This window comes from Artemia franciscana, unplaced genomic scaffold, assembly GCF_032884065.1.
Source record: "Artemia franciscana unplaced genomic scaffold, ASM3288406v1 Scaffold_1609, whole genome shotgun sequence".
Classification (NCBI taxonomy): Eukaryota; Metazoa; Arthropoda; class Branchiopoda; order Anostraca; family Artemiidae; genus Artemia; species Artemia franciscana.
The window spans coordinates 1-13,478 of NW_027062887.1; positions in this window are offsets into that span (position 1 = coordinate 1).

The following is a 13,478-nucleotide window of genomic DNA, read 5'->3' on the forward strand; positions in this document are numbered from 1 at the left end:
AAACTAAAAAAAAACTAAAAAAGGTAAAAACTAAAAGAACTAAAAAAGAAAAAAATAAATGACGACACTCAAAGAGAAAGCGACCAGGACAAAAGGAATGTTCGATTAGCAATCAACAAAGCACCGGGACACAGGGAGTATAAATGACGACCAGGACACAAGTAAAAAAAAAAATTAACAAAACTAAAAAGAAGGTAAAAACTACAAAAAAACTAAAAGAAAAAAAAACTAAAAACTAATAAAAAAACTAAAAATCTAAAAATCTAAATAAACTAAAAAGAAAAAAAAAGGAAAAAATAAAGGAGAAAAACAAAACTAAAAACGAATGTATATACAGACCGGTACACCGGGATACAAATGACGACCGGGACACAGGGAATATAATAACGACCGGGACACAGGGACACAACTACAACGGGGACACCGGGGGAAACAGGGGGATATAAATGACGACCGGGACAAAAAAACTAAAAAGAAATAAAAACTAAAAACTAATAAAAAAAACTAAAAAATCTAAAAATCTAAATAAGCTAAAAAAGAAAAAAAAGGAAAAAAATAAAGGAGAAAAACAAAACTAAAAAACGAATGTATATACAGACCGGGACACCGGGATACAAATGATGACCGGGACCCGGGACACAGGGAATATAAATGACGACCGGGACACAGGGACACAACTACAACGGGGACACCGGGGGAAACAGGGGGATAACCTGACAATCTATTTATATGCAAAGACAATGGGACAGCAAAGAATGTTGTATATTCGCAAGTTTTACGTAGTTAAAACCATATATATATATATATATATATATATCTATATTCACAGGTGGGACATAGGGACACAACTACAATGGCGCGTAACTATTATGGCGCGTAACGACTTACGCGCGCGGGGGGGCTTGGGGGGGGCGCGAAGCGCCCCCACCAACTAGGTGTTGGGGTGGCGCGAAGCGCCACCCCAACAGCTAGTATATATATATATATATATATATATATATATATATATATATATATATATATATATATATATATATATATATATATATATATATATATATATATATATATATATATATATATATATTAAAACTTATTTATATATATATATATATATATATATATATATATATATATATCTATATATATATATATATATATATATATATCTATATATATAAAAATAAGTTGTCTGTGTGTGGATCTGTGGATCAGGTGACGTCATGTTTGTTCGCATATGACGTCTGAATTATTTCACACTAATACAAAAGAAGAAAAAAACTAAAAAAGGTAAAAACTACAAAAAAAAACTAAAAAGAAAAAAAAACTAAAAAAGCTAAAAAACTAAAAAAAAATAAAAAAAGGTAAAAATCTAATAACTAAAAAAAAACTGGAAAAAATAAAAAAAGGCAAAACTACAAAAAAATAAAAACTAATAAAAAAACTAAAAAAGCTAAAAAAACTAAAAAAACTAAAAAAAAACTAAAAAAAGGAAAAAAACTAAAAAAAACTAAAAACTAAAAAAGAAAAAAACTAAAAAAAAGGAAAAAACTGAAAATAAAAGAGAAAAAGAAAACTAAAAAAATATGAATAAATATATATAAAAATAAGTTGTTTGTGGGTTATGTCTGTCTGTCTGTCTGTCGAGTGACGTCGTGTTTGTCCGCATATGACGTCTGAATTATTTCACACTAATACAAAATAAGAAAAAAAACTAAAAAAGGTAAAAACTACAAAAAAAACTAAAAAGAAAAAAAACTAAAAAACTAAAAAAAACTAAAAAAAAGGTAAAAAACTAAAAACTAAAAAAAACTGAAAAAACTAAAAAAAGGCAAAAACTAAAAAAAACTAAAAACTAATAAAAAAACTAAAAAAGCTAAAAAACTAAAAAAACTAAAAAAACTAAAAAAAGGTAAAAAACAAAATAAAACTAAAAACTAAAAAAGAAAAAACTAAAAAAAGGAAAAAACTGAAAAATAAGAGAAAAAGAAAACTAAAAAAATATTAATAAATATAAAAAATATAAATATAAATATAATATAAATTAGCAATCAACAAAGCACCGAGACACAAATGACGACCGGGACACAGGGAGTATAAATGACAACCAGGACATAAGTAAAAAAAAAAACTAAAAAAACTAAAAAAATGGTAAAAACTACAAAAAAACTAAAAACTAATAAAAAAACTAAAAAATCTAAAAATCTAAATAAACTAAAAAAGAAAAAAAAGAAAAAAGGAAAAAAATAAAGGAGAAAAACAAAACTAAAAAACGAATGTATATACAGACCGGGACACCGGGATACAAATGACGACCGGGACACAGGGAATATAAATGACGACCGGGACACAGGGACACAACTACAATGGGGACGCCGGGGGGCACAGGGGGATATAAATGACGACCGGGACACCGGGACACAAGGAATATAAATGACGCCCGGGACACTCAAAGAGAAATCACAGACTGGAACACCGGGACACAAATGACGACCGGGACACAGGGAATATAAATGACGACTGGGACACAGGGACATAACTACAAAGGGGACGCCGGGGTGCTCAGGGGGATATATAAATGACGATGGCGACTCAGGGAATGGTCGATTAGCAATCACCATCAACAAAGCTCAAGGGCAATCATTAGAATCATGAGGTATAGATCTGAATACGGATTGTTTTCCCATGGACCATTATATGTTGCATGTTCAAGAGTCGGTAAACCTGACAATCTATTTATATGCACAGACAATGGGACAGCAAAGAATGTTGTATATTCGCAAGTTTTACGTAGTTAAAAACATATATATATATATATATATATATATATATATATATATATATATATATATATATATATATATATATATATATATATATATATATATATATATATATATATATATATATATATATATATATATCTATATTCACAGGTGGGACATAGGGACACAACTACAATGGCGCGTAACTAATATGGCGCGTAACGACTTACGCGCGCGGGGGGGCTTGGGGGGGGCGCGAAGCGCCCCCACCAACTAGGTGTTGGGGTGGCGCGAAGCGCCACCCCAACAGCTAGTATATATATATAAATAAGTTGTCTTTCTGTCTTTCTGTCTGTCTGCGAGTGACGTCATTATATGACGTCAGAATTATTTAATCATATACCAATTCAAAAACGAATGTATTCAAGCCGAAGTAGCTGAGTTGGTAAAGCGTTATGTTCCAGGTTCCAGGTCCGAGAGGTTCCATGTTCGAACCTTGGCCTTAGCATTAATACAAAAGAAGAAAAAAAACTAAAAAAGGTGAAAACTACAAAAAAAACTAAAAAAAAAATACTAAAAAAATACTAAAAAAACTAAAAAAACTAAAAAACTAAAGAAAACTAAAAAAAAAGGGTAAAAAACTAAAAACAAAAAAAGAAAAAACTAAAAACTAAAATAGAAAAAAAAAACTAGAAAAAAGGTAAAAACTACAAAAAAACAAAAACTAATAAATAAAACTAAAAAAACTAAAAACTGAAAAAAAACTAAAAAAGAAACTAAACTGAAAAATAAAGGAGAAAAAGAAAACTAAAAACCGGGACACTCAAAGAGAAATTACAGACTGGGACACTGGGACACAAATAACGACCGGGAGATATAAATGACGACCGGGGCACTCAAAGATAAATTATATGGGAAACAAATGACGACCGGGATACCGGGACACAGGGAATATAAATGACGACTGGGACGATCAAAGAGAAATTACAGACTGGGACACTGGGACACAAATGACGACCGGGATACTGTGAATATAAATGACGACCGGGACACAACTACAAGGGGGATGCCGGGGGCACAGGGGGATAAATAAATGACGACGGGGACAAGGGAATGTTCGATTAGCAATCACCATCAACAAAGCTCAAAAGCAATCATTAGAATAATCAGGTATAGATCTGAATACGGATTGTTTTACCCGTGGACAATTTTATGTTGCATGTTCAAGAGTCGGTAAACCTGACAATCTATTTGTATGCAAAGACAATGGGACATCGAAGAATGTTGTATATTCGCAAGTTTTACGTAGTTAGAAACATATATATATATATATATATATATATATCTATATATATAAAAATAAGTTGTCTGTGGATGGATGGATGGATGGATGTGTGGATGGATGTGTCAGGTGACGTCACCTGAAAAAACTGGATTAGGTGACGTCAAAACTGAAAAAACTAAAAAAAGGCAAAAACTACAAAAAAAACTAAAAACTAATAAAAAAAATAAAAAAGCTAAAAAACTAAAAAAACTATAAAGGTAAAAACCAATAAAAAACTAAAAAAAAAACTGAAAAAACTAAAAAAAGGCAAAAACTACAAAAAAAAACTAAAAACTAATAAAAAAAGTAAAAAAGCTAAAAAACTAAAAAAACTAAAAAAACTAAAAAAAGGTAAAAAACTAAAAAAAATAAAAAATAAAAAAAAACTAAAAAAAAGGAAAAAACTGAAAAATAAGCTAAAATAAAGGTAAAAACCAATAAAAAACTAAAAAAAAAAAGGAAAAAACTAATAAATGACGACACTCAAAGAGAAAGCGACCAGGACAAAAAACTAAAAAAAAAGGCAAAAACTACAAAAAAACTAAAACTAATAAAAAAAATAAAAAAGCTAAAAAACTAAAAAAACTAAAAAAAGGTAAAAAACTAAAAAAACTAAAAACTAAAAAAAAACTAAAAAAGGTAAAAACTAAAAGAACTAAAAAAGAAAAAAATAAATGACGACACTCAAAGAGAAAGCGACCAGGACAAAAGGAATGTTCGATTAGCAATCAACAAAGCACCGGGACACAGGGAGTATAAATGACGACCAGGACACAAGTAAAAAAAAAAATTAACAAAACTAAAAAGAAGGTAAAAACTACAAAAAAACTAAAAAGAAAAAAAAACTAAAAACTAATAAAAAAACTAAAAAATCTAAAAATCTAAATAAACTAAAAAAGAAAAAAAAAGGAAAAAAATAAAGGAGAAAAACAAAACTAAAAAACGAATGTATATACAGACCGGTACACCGGGATACAAATGACGACCGGGACACAGGGAATATAAATAACGACCGGGACACAGGGACACAACTACAACGGGGACACCGGGGGAAACAGGGGGATATAAATGACGACCGGGACAAAAAAACTAAAAAGAAATAAAAACTAAAAACTAATAAAAAAAACTAAAAAATCTAAAAATCTAAATAAGCTAAAAAAGAAAAAAAAAGGAAAAAAATAAAGGAGAAAAACAAAACTAAAAAACGAATGTATATACAGACCGGGACACCGGGATACAAATGATGACCGGGACCCGGGACACAGGGAATATAAATGACGACCGGGACACAGGGACACAACTACAACGGGGACACCGGGGGAAACAGGGGGATAACCTGACAATCTATTTATATGCAAAGACAATGGGACAGCAAAGAATGTTGTATATTCGCAAGTTTTACGTAGTTAAAACCATATATATATATATATATATCTATATTCACAGGTGGGACATAGGGACACAACTACAATGGCGCGTAACTATTATGGCGCGTAACGACTTACGCGCGCGGGGGGGCTTGGGGGGGGCGCGAAGCGCCCCCACCAACTAGGTGTTGGGGTGGCGCGAAGCGCCACCCCAACAGCTAGTATATATATATATATATATATATATATATATATCTATATATATAAAAATAAGTTGTCTGTCTGTCTGTCTGTGGATGGATCAGGTGACGTCACCTGAGAAAACTGGATCAGGTGACGTCAAAACTGAAAAAACTAAAAAAGGCAAAAACTACAAAAAAAACTAAAAACTAATAAAAAAAATAAAAAAGCTAAAAAACTAAAAAAACTAAAAAAAGGCAAAAACTAAAAGCTAATAAAAAAGCTAAAAAACTAAAAAAACTAAAAAAAGGCAAAAACTACAAAAAAAACTAAAAACTAATAAAAAAAATAAAAAAGCTAAAAAACTAAAAAAACTAAAAAAACTAAAAAAAGGTAAAAAACTAAAAAAACTAAAAACTAAAAAAAACTAAAAAAAGGAAAAACTGAAAAATAAGCTAAAATAAAGGTAAAAACCAATAAAAAACTAAAAAAAAAACTGAAAAAACTAAAAAAAGGCAAAAACTACAAAAAAACTAAAAACTAATAAAAAAAGTAAAAAAGCTAAAAAACTAAAAAAACTAAAAAAACTAAAAAAAGGTAAAAAACTAAAAAAAATAAAAAATAAAAAAAAACTAAAAAAAAGGAAAAAACTGAAAAATAAGCTAAAATAAAGGTAAAAACCAATAAAAAACTAAAAAGAAAAAAAGGAAAAAACTAAAAAAATTTTCATCTAAAAAACTAAAAAAAAATAAAAAAGGTAAAAACTAAAAGAACTAAAAAAGAAAAAAATAAATGACGAAACTCAAAGAGAAAGCGACCAGGACAAAAGGAATGTTCGATTAGCAATCAACAAAGCACCGGGACACAGGGAGTATAAATGACGACCAGGACATAAGTAAAAAAAAAAAACTATCTATATATATAAAAATAAGTTGTCTGTGGATCTGTGGATCGTGGATCAGGTGACGTCACCTGAAAAAACTGGATCAGGTGACGTCAAAACTGAAAAAACTAAAAAAGGCAAAAACTACAAAAAAACTAAAAACTAATAAAAAAAATAAAAAAGCTAAAAAACTAAAAAAACTAAAAAAAGGCAAAAACTACAAAAAAAACTAAAAACTAATAAAAAAGCTAAAAAACTAAAAAAACTAAAAAAAAGGCAAAAACTACAAAAAAAACTAAAAACTAATAAAAAAAATAAAAAAGCTAAAAAACTAAAAAAAACTAAAAAAACTAAAAAAAGGTAAAAAACTAAAAAAACTAAAAACTAAAAAAACTAAAAAAACTAAAAAAAAGGAAAAAACTGAAAAATAAGCTAAAATAAAGGTAAAAACCAATAAAAAACTAAAAAAAAAACTGAAAAAACTAAAAAAAGGCAAAAACTACAAAAAAACTAAAAACTAATAAAAAAAGTAAAGAAGCTAAAAAACTAAAAAAACTAAAAAAAATAAAGAAACTAAAAAAAGGTAAAAAACTAAAAAAAATAAAAAATAAAAAAAAAATAAAAAAAAGGAAAAAACTGAAAAATAAGCTAACATAAAGGTAAAAACCAATAAAAAACTAAAAAGAAAAAAAGGAAAAAACTAAAAAAAAATTTCATCTAAAAAACTAAAAAAAACTAAAAAAGGTAAAAACTAAAAGAACTAAAAAAGAAAAAAATAAATGACGACACTCAAAGAGAAAGCGACCAGGACAAAAGGAATGTTCGATTAGCAATCAACAAAGCACCGGGACACAGGGAGTATAAATGACGACCAGGACATAAGTAAAAAAAAATTTAACAAAACTAAAAAGAAGGTAAAAACTACAAAAAAACTAAAAAGAAAAAAAAACTAAAAACTAATAAAAAAACTAAAAAATCTAAAAATCTAAATAAACTAAAAAAGAAAAAAAAAGGAAAAAAATAAAGGAGAAAAACAAAACTAAAAAACGAATGTATATACAGACCGGTACACCGGGATACAAATGACGACCGGGACACAGGGAATATAAATGACGACCGGGACACAGGGACACAACTACAACGGGGACACCGGGGGAAACAGGGGGATATAAATGACGACCGGGACAAAAAAACTAAAAAGAAAAAAAACTAAAAACTAATAAAAAAACTAAAAAATCTAAAAATCTAAATAAGCTAAAAAAGAAAAAAAAAGGAACATATATATATATATATATATATATATATATATATATATATATATATATATATATATATATATATATATATATCTATATTCACAGGTGGGACATAGGGACACAACTACAATGGCGCGTAACTATTATGGCGCGTAACGACTTACGCGCGCGGGGGGGCTTGGGGGGGGCGCGAAGCGCCCCCACCAACTAGGTGTTGGGGTGGCGCGAAGCGCCACCCCAACAGCTAGTATATATATATATATATATATTTATATATATATATATATATATATATATATATATATATATATATATATATATATATATATATATATATATATATAGTGATTTGTGGTAGTTTTTGGCTTGGAAGATTATTTGACTTTATTTTCGCTCATTATTGGGTCAATGGAGCTTTTTGTTTTTCTTTGAAACACTTGTCTTGTGGAATACGTTCAAAAAAAAATAAAAAACGTTAAAAAAAACATAAATGTAATATTTAAAAAATAATATAATTAATATTGTATATCTTTCATTTTTTTTTTCAACAACTTAATATCATTACCAAGAGATTTTATCTATGGTCATTAACAACCTGAATAAACCTACATTCTTTTTTTTATTTAAATTGTAATATCAGAAGTAGTAATAGTACTATCCCCAAAAGTTTCAACTTAATACCCCCAATCGTTCTTGGTATGTTGCTGAGGAGTCTTATTGGCAACCATAAACACAATGCCTTTTGATTTATTTGAAAGCAACATTTAGTTTTAAAGCATAATGGGTCAAATGCATAATTTTGGGGGAGGGGGGTTGACTTGCCTAATATCCCTAAAGACAAATTTGTCAGACCGTTCTATTATGCCGAATGAAATGGCTGTTTCAAAATTTTGACTGGATTAGTTTTGAAAATGAATAGGCTAGAGAGAAGGGCTACTTGCCCTCCAAACTGTTGTTACTCTTAAAAAGGGTAAGAGACACCGACGTCATTAAAGGTATTTAAGAAAATCGTTCAAAGACAAATTTTTAATTGTAAGAAGATCATGGACGGAAAAATGTTTAATTGTAAAATGACTGAAGAACCTACAATGGGAACAGCTGAGGAAGCTGCTCAAAAGACAAATTTTTAATTGTAAGAAGATCATGGACGGAAAAATGTTTAATTGTAAAATGACTGAAGAACCTACAATGGGAACAGCTGAGGAAGCTGCTCAAAAAACAAAATTTTAATTGTAAGAAGATCGTGGACGGAAAAATGTTTAATTGTAAAATGACTGAAGAACCTATAATGGGAACAGCTGAGGAAGCTGCTCAAAAAACAAAATTTTTAATTGTAAGAAGATCGTGGACGGAAAAATGTTTAATTGTAAAATGACTGAAGAACCTATAATGGGAACAGCCGAGGAAGCTGCTCAAAAAACAAATTTTTAATTGTAAGAAGATCGTGGACGGAAAAATGTTTAATTGTAAAATGACTGAAGAACCTACAATGGGAACAGCCGAGGAAGCTGCTCAAAAAACAAATTTTTAATTGTAAGAAGATCGTGGACGGAAAAATGTTTAATTGTAAAATGACTGAAGAACCTACAATGGCAACAGCCGAGGAAGCTGCTCAAAGAGTCTATGCCAAAAAACTTGCGGCTGATAGGGAAAGTAAGAAAAGAAAGCGTGCCGAGGAATCACAAGAACAGCAAGAAAACATGCTTGCGGCTGATAGAGAAAGTAAGAACAGAAAGCGAGCTGAGGAATCACAATATATATATATATATATATATATATATATTATATATATATATATATATATATATATATATATATATATATACATATATATATATATACTAGCTGTTGGGGTGGCGCTTCGCGCCACCCCAACACCTAGTTGGTGGGGGCGCTTCGCGCCCCCCCCAAGCCCCCCCCGCGCGCGTAAGTCGTTACGCGCCATAATAGTTACGTGCCATTGTAGTTGTGTCCCTATGTCCCACCTGTGAATATATATATATATATATATATATAATATATATATATATATATATATATATATATATATATATATATATATATATATATATATATATATAAACGATATAAATATAAAACGAGATCCGTTGATTTTTGAATTTAACAAAAGAGGGAATAGTTGTGGGAAAAGTAGAAGTCATGGCCAATTGTAGAAAAAAGCCAAGACAGATTGTTGAATTAAGTGGGGCAAGGGTTTTAACTACGTAAAACTTGCGAATATACAACATTCTTTGCTGTCCCATTGTCTTTGCATATAAATAGATTGTCAGGTTTACCGACTCTTGAACATACAACATATAATGGTCCATGGGAAAACAATCTGTATTCAGATCTATACCTCATGATTCTAATGATTGCCCTTGAGCTTTGTTGATGGTGATTGCTAATCGACCATTCCCTGTCCCGGTGTCCCGGTCGTCATTTATATCCCCCTGTTTCCCCCGGTGTCCCCGTTGTAGTTGTGTCCCTGTGTCCCGGTCGTCATTTGGGGGGCTTGGGGGGGGCGCGAAGCGCCACCCCAACAGCTATATTTATATAAAAATAAGTTGTTTGTGTGTTTGTCGACTGACGTCATGTTTGTTTGTCGACTGACGTCATTTTTGTTGACTGACGTCATTATAAGGATTGAACTGTATGTCGTCATAAAGTTGTTTGCCGTCTGACGTCATGTTTGTCGACTGACGAAATTACACACGGGGACACAAATGACGACCGGGACACAAGGAATATAAATGACGACCGGGACACTCAAAGAGAAATCACAGACTGGGACAGCGGGACACAAACAACGACCGGGACATATAAATGACGACCGGGACACTCAAACATAAATTACAGACCGGGACACCGGGATACAGGGAATATAAATGACGACCGGGACGCCCAAAGAGAAATTACAGACTGGGACAATGGTATATATATATAAAAACAAGTTGTTTGTCTGTTATGTCTGTTATAACGTAATAGAGGCAACAATCTTGACAGGGCCTTTTGAGGGTGAGGCTTTTCTTATTCCTCGCATTCTCATGATTCCAACGGATCTGCCTTTTCAATTTAAAAGATTGCAATTCCCAATTTGATCAGCATATTTAATTTTCCGTCCAGAACCACTAAAGCTATTATGTAAACATCAAAAATATTTATGTTGTCTGAGCAATTTGGCCTTTTGAGGGTGAGGCTTTTCTTATTCCTCGCATTCTCATGATTCCAATGGATCTGCCTTTTGAACTAAAAAGATTGCAATTCCCAATTTGATTAGCATATTTAGTTTTCAGTCCAGAACCACTAAAGCTATTATGTAAATATCAAAAATATTTACGTTGTCTGAGCAATAATTTTAAGTTTTTATTTCAAAATAGAAAATTACCTGAAAATCTTAGAATTATATTATATATTTATAAAAATAAGTTGTCTATCTGTCTGTCTGTCGAGTGACGTCATTATATGACGTCTGAATTTTTTTTCATGATTCCAATGTATCTGCCTTTTCAACTTATAAGATTGCAATTCCCAATTTGATTAGCATATTTAGTTTTCAGTCCAGAACCACTAAAGCTGTTATGTAAACATCAAAAATATTTATGTTGTCTGAGCAATAATTTTTAGTTTTTATTTCAAAATAGAAAATTACCTGAAAATTTTAGAATTATATTATATATATAAAAATAAGTTGTCTTTCTGTCTGTCTGTCTGTCTGTCGAGTGACGTCATTATATGACGTCTGAATTATTTCATCATATACCAATTCAAAAACGAATGTATTCAAGCCGAAGTAGCTGAGTTGGTAAAGCGTTATGTTCCAGGTTCCAGGTCCGAGAGGTTCCATGTTCGAACCTTGGCCTTAGCATTAATACAAAAGAAGAAAAAAAAACTAAAAAAAATGAAAACTACAAAAAAAATTAAAAAGAAAATACTAAAAAAACTAAAAAAGCTAAAAAAACTAAAAAAAGGTAAAAAACTAAAAACAAAAAAAGAAAGAACTAAAAACTAAAAAAGAAAAAAAAACTAAAAAAAAACAGAAAAAAGGTAAAAACTACAAAAAAAACAAAAAAGAAAAAAAAAACTAATAAATAAAACTAAAAAAAACTAAAAACTGAAAAAAAACTAAAAAAGGAAAAAAACTGAAAAATAAAGGAGAAAAAGAAAACTAAAAACCGGGACACAAGGAATATAAATGACGACCGGGACACTCAAAGAGAAATTACAGACTGGGACACTGGGACTCAAATAACGACCGTGAGACATAAATGACGACCGGGACACTCAAAGATAAATTATAGACCGGGACACCGGGACACAAATGACGACCGAGACACTGGGACACAGGGAATATAAATGACGACTGGGACGCTCAAAGAGAAATTACAGACTGGGACACTGGGACACAAATGACGACCGGGATACTGTGAATATAAATGACGACCAGGACACAGGGACAACATTACAAGGGGGATGCCGGGGGCACAGGGGGATAAATAAATGACGACGGGGACACAGGGAATGTTCGATTAGCAGTCACCATTAAGAAAGCTCAAGAGCAATCATTAGAATAATCAGGTATAGATCTGAATACGGATTGTTTTTCCCATGGACAATTTTATGTTGCATGTTCAAGAGTCGGTAAACCTGACAATCTATTTGTATGCAAAGACAATGGGACATCGAAGAATGTTGTATATTCGCAAGTTTTACGTAGTTAAAAACACACACACACATATATATATATATATATATATATATATATATATATATATATATATATATATATATATATATATATATCTTTCTATATTCACAGGCGGGACACAGGGATACAACTACAACGGCGCGTAACGACTTACACGCGCGGGGGGGCTTGGGGGGGGGTGGTTTTGCGAAGCGCCCCCACCAACTAGGTGTTTGGGTGGCACGAAGCGCCACCCCAACAGCTAGTATATATATATATATATATATATATATATATATATATATATATATATATATATATATATATATATATATATATATATATATATATATATATATATATTCACAGGTGGGACACAGGGACACAACTACAATGGCGCGTAACGACTTACACGCGCGGGGGGGCTTGGGGGGGGGGGGTTTGCGAAGCGCCCCCACCAACTAGGTGTTGGGGTGGCGCTTCAAAGGTTCGGCGATATGTATTTCATAGTGAAGCTGAAAAATAAAGAAGAAAAAGAAAACTGAAAAAAGAAAAAATGTAAAAAACTAAAAAATACTAAAAAGAAAAAACACTCAAAGAGAAATTACAGACCGGGACACAAATGACGACCGGGACAGAGGGAATATAAATAACGACCGGGACACTCAAAGAGAAATTACAGACTGGGATACCGGGACACAAATGACGACCGGGACACAGGGAATATAAATGACGACCAGGACACAGGTATTTAAGAATATCGTTCAAAGACAAATTTTTAATTGTAAGAAGACCGTTGAAAGAGAAATTTCTAATTGTAAAATGACTGAAGAACCTACAATGGCAACACCCGAGGAAGCTGCTCAAAACGATTTTATTCAAGCCGAAGTAGCTGAGTTGGTAAAGCGTTATGTTTCAGGTTCTAGGTCCGAGAGGCTCCAGGTTTGAACCTTGGCTTTAGCATTAATAAAAAAGAAGAAAAAAACTAAAACAGGTAAAAACTACAAAAAAACTAA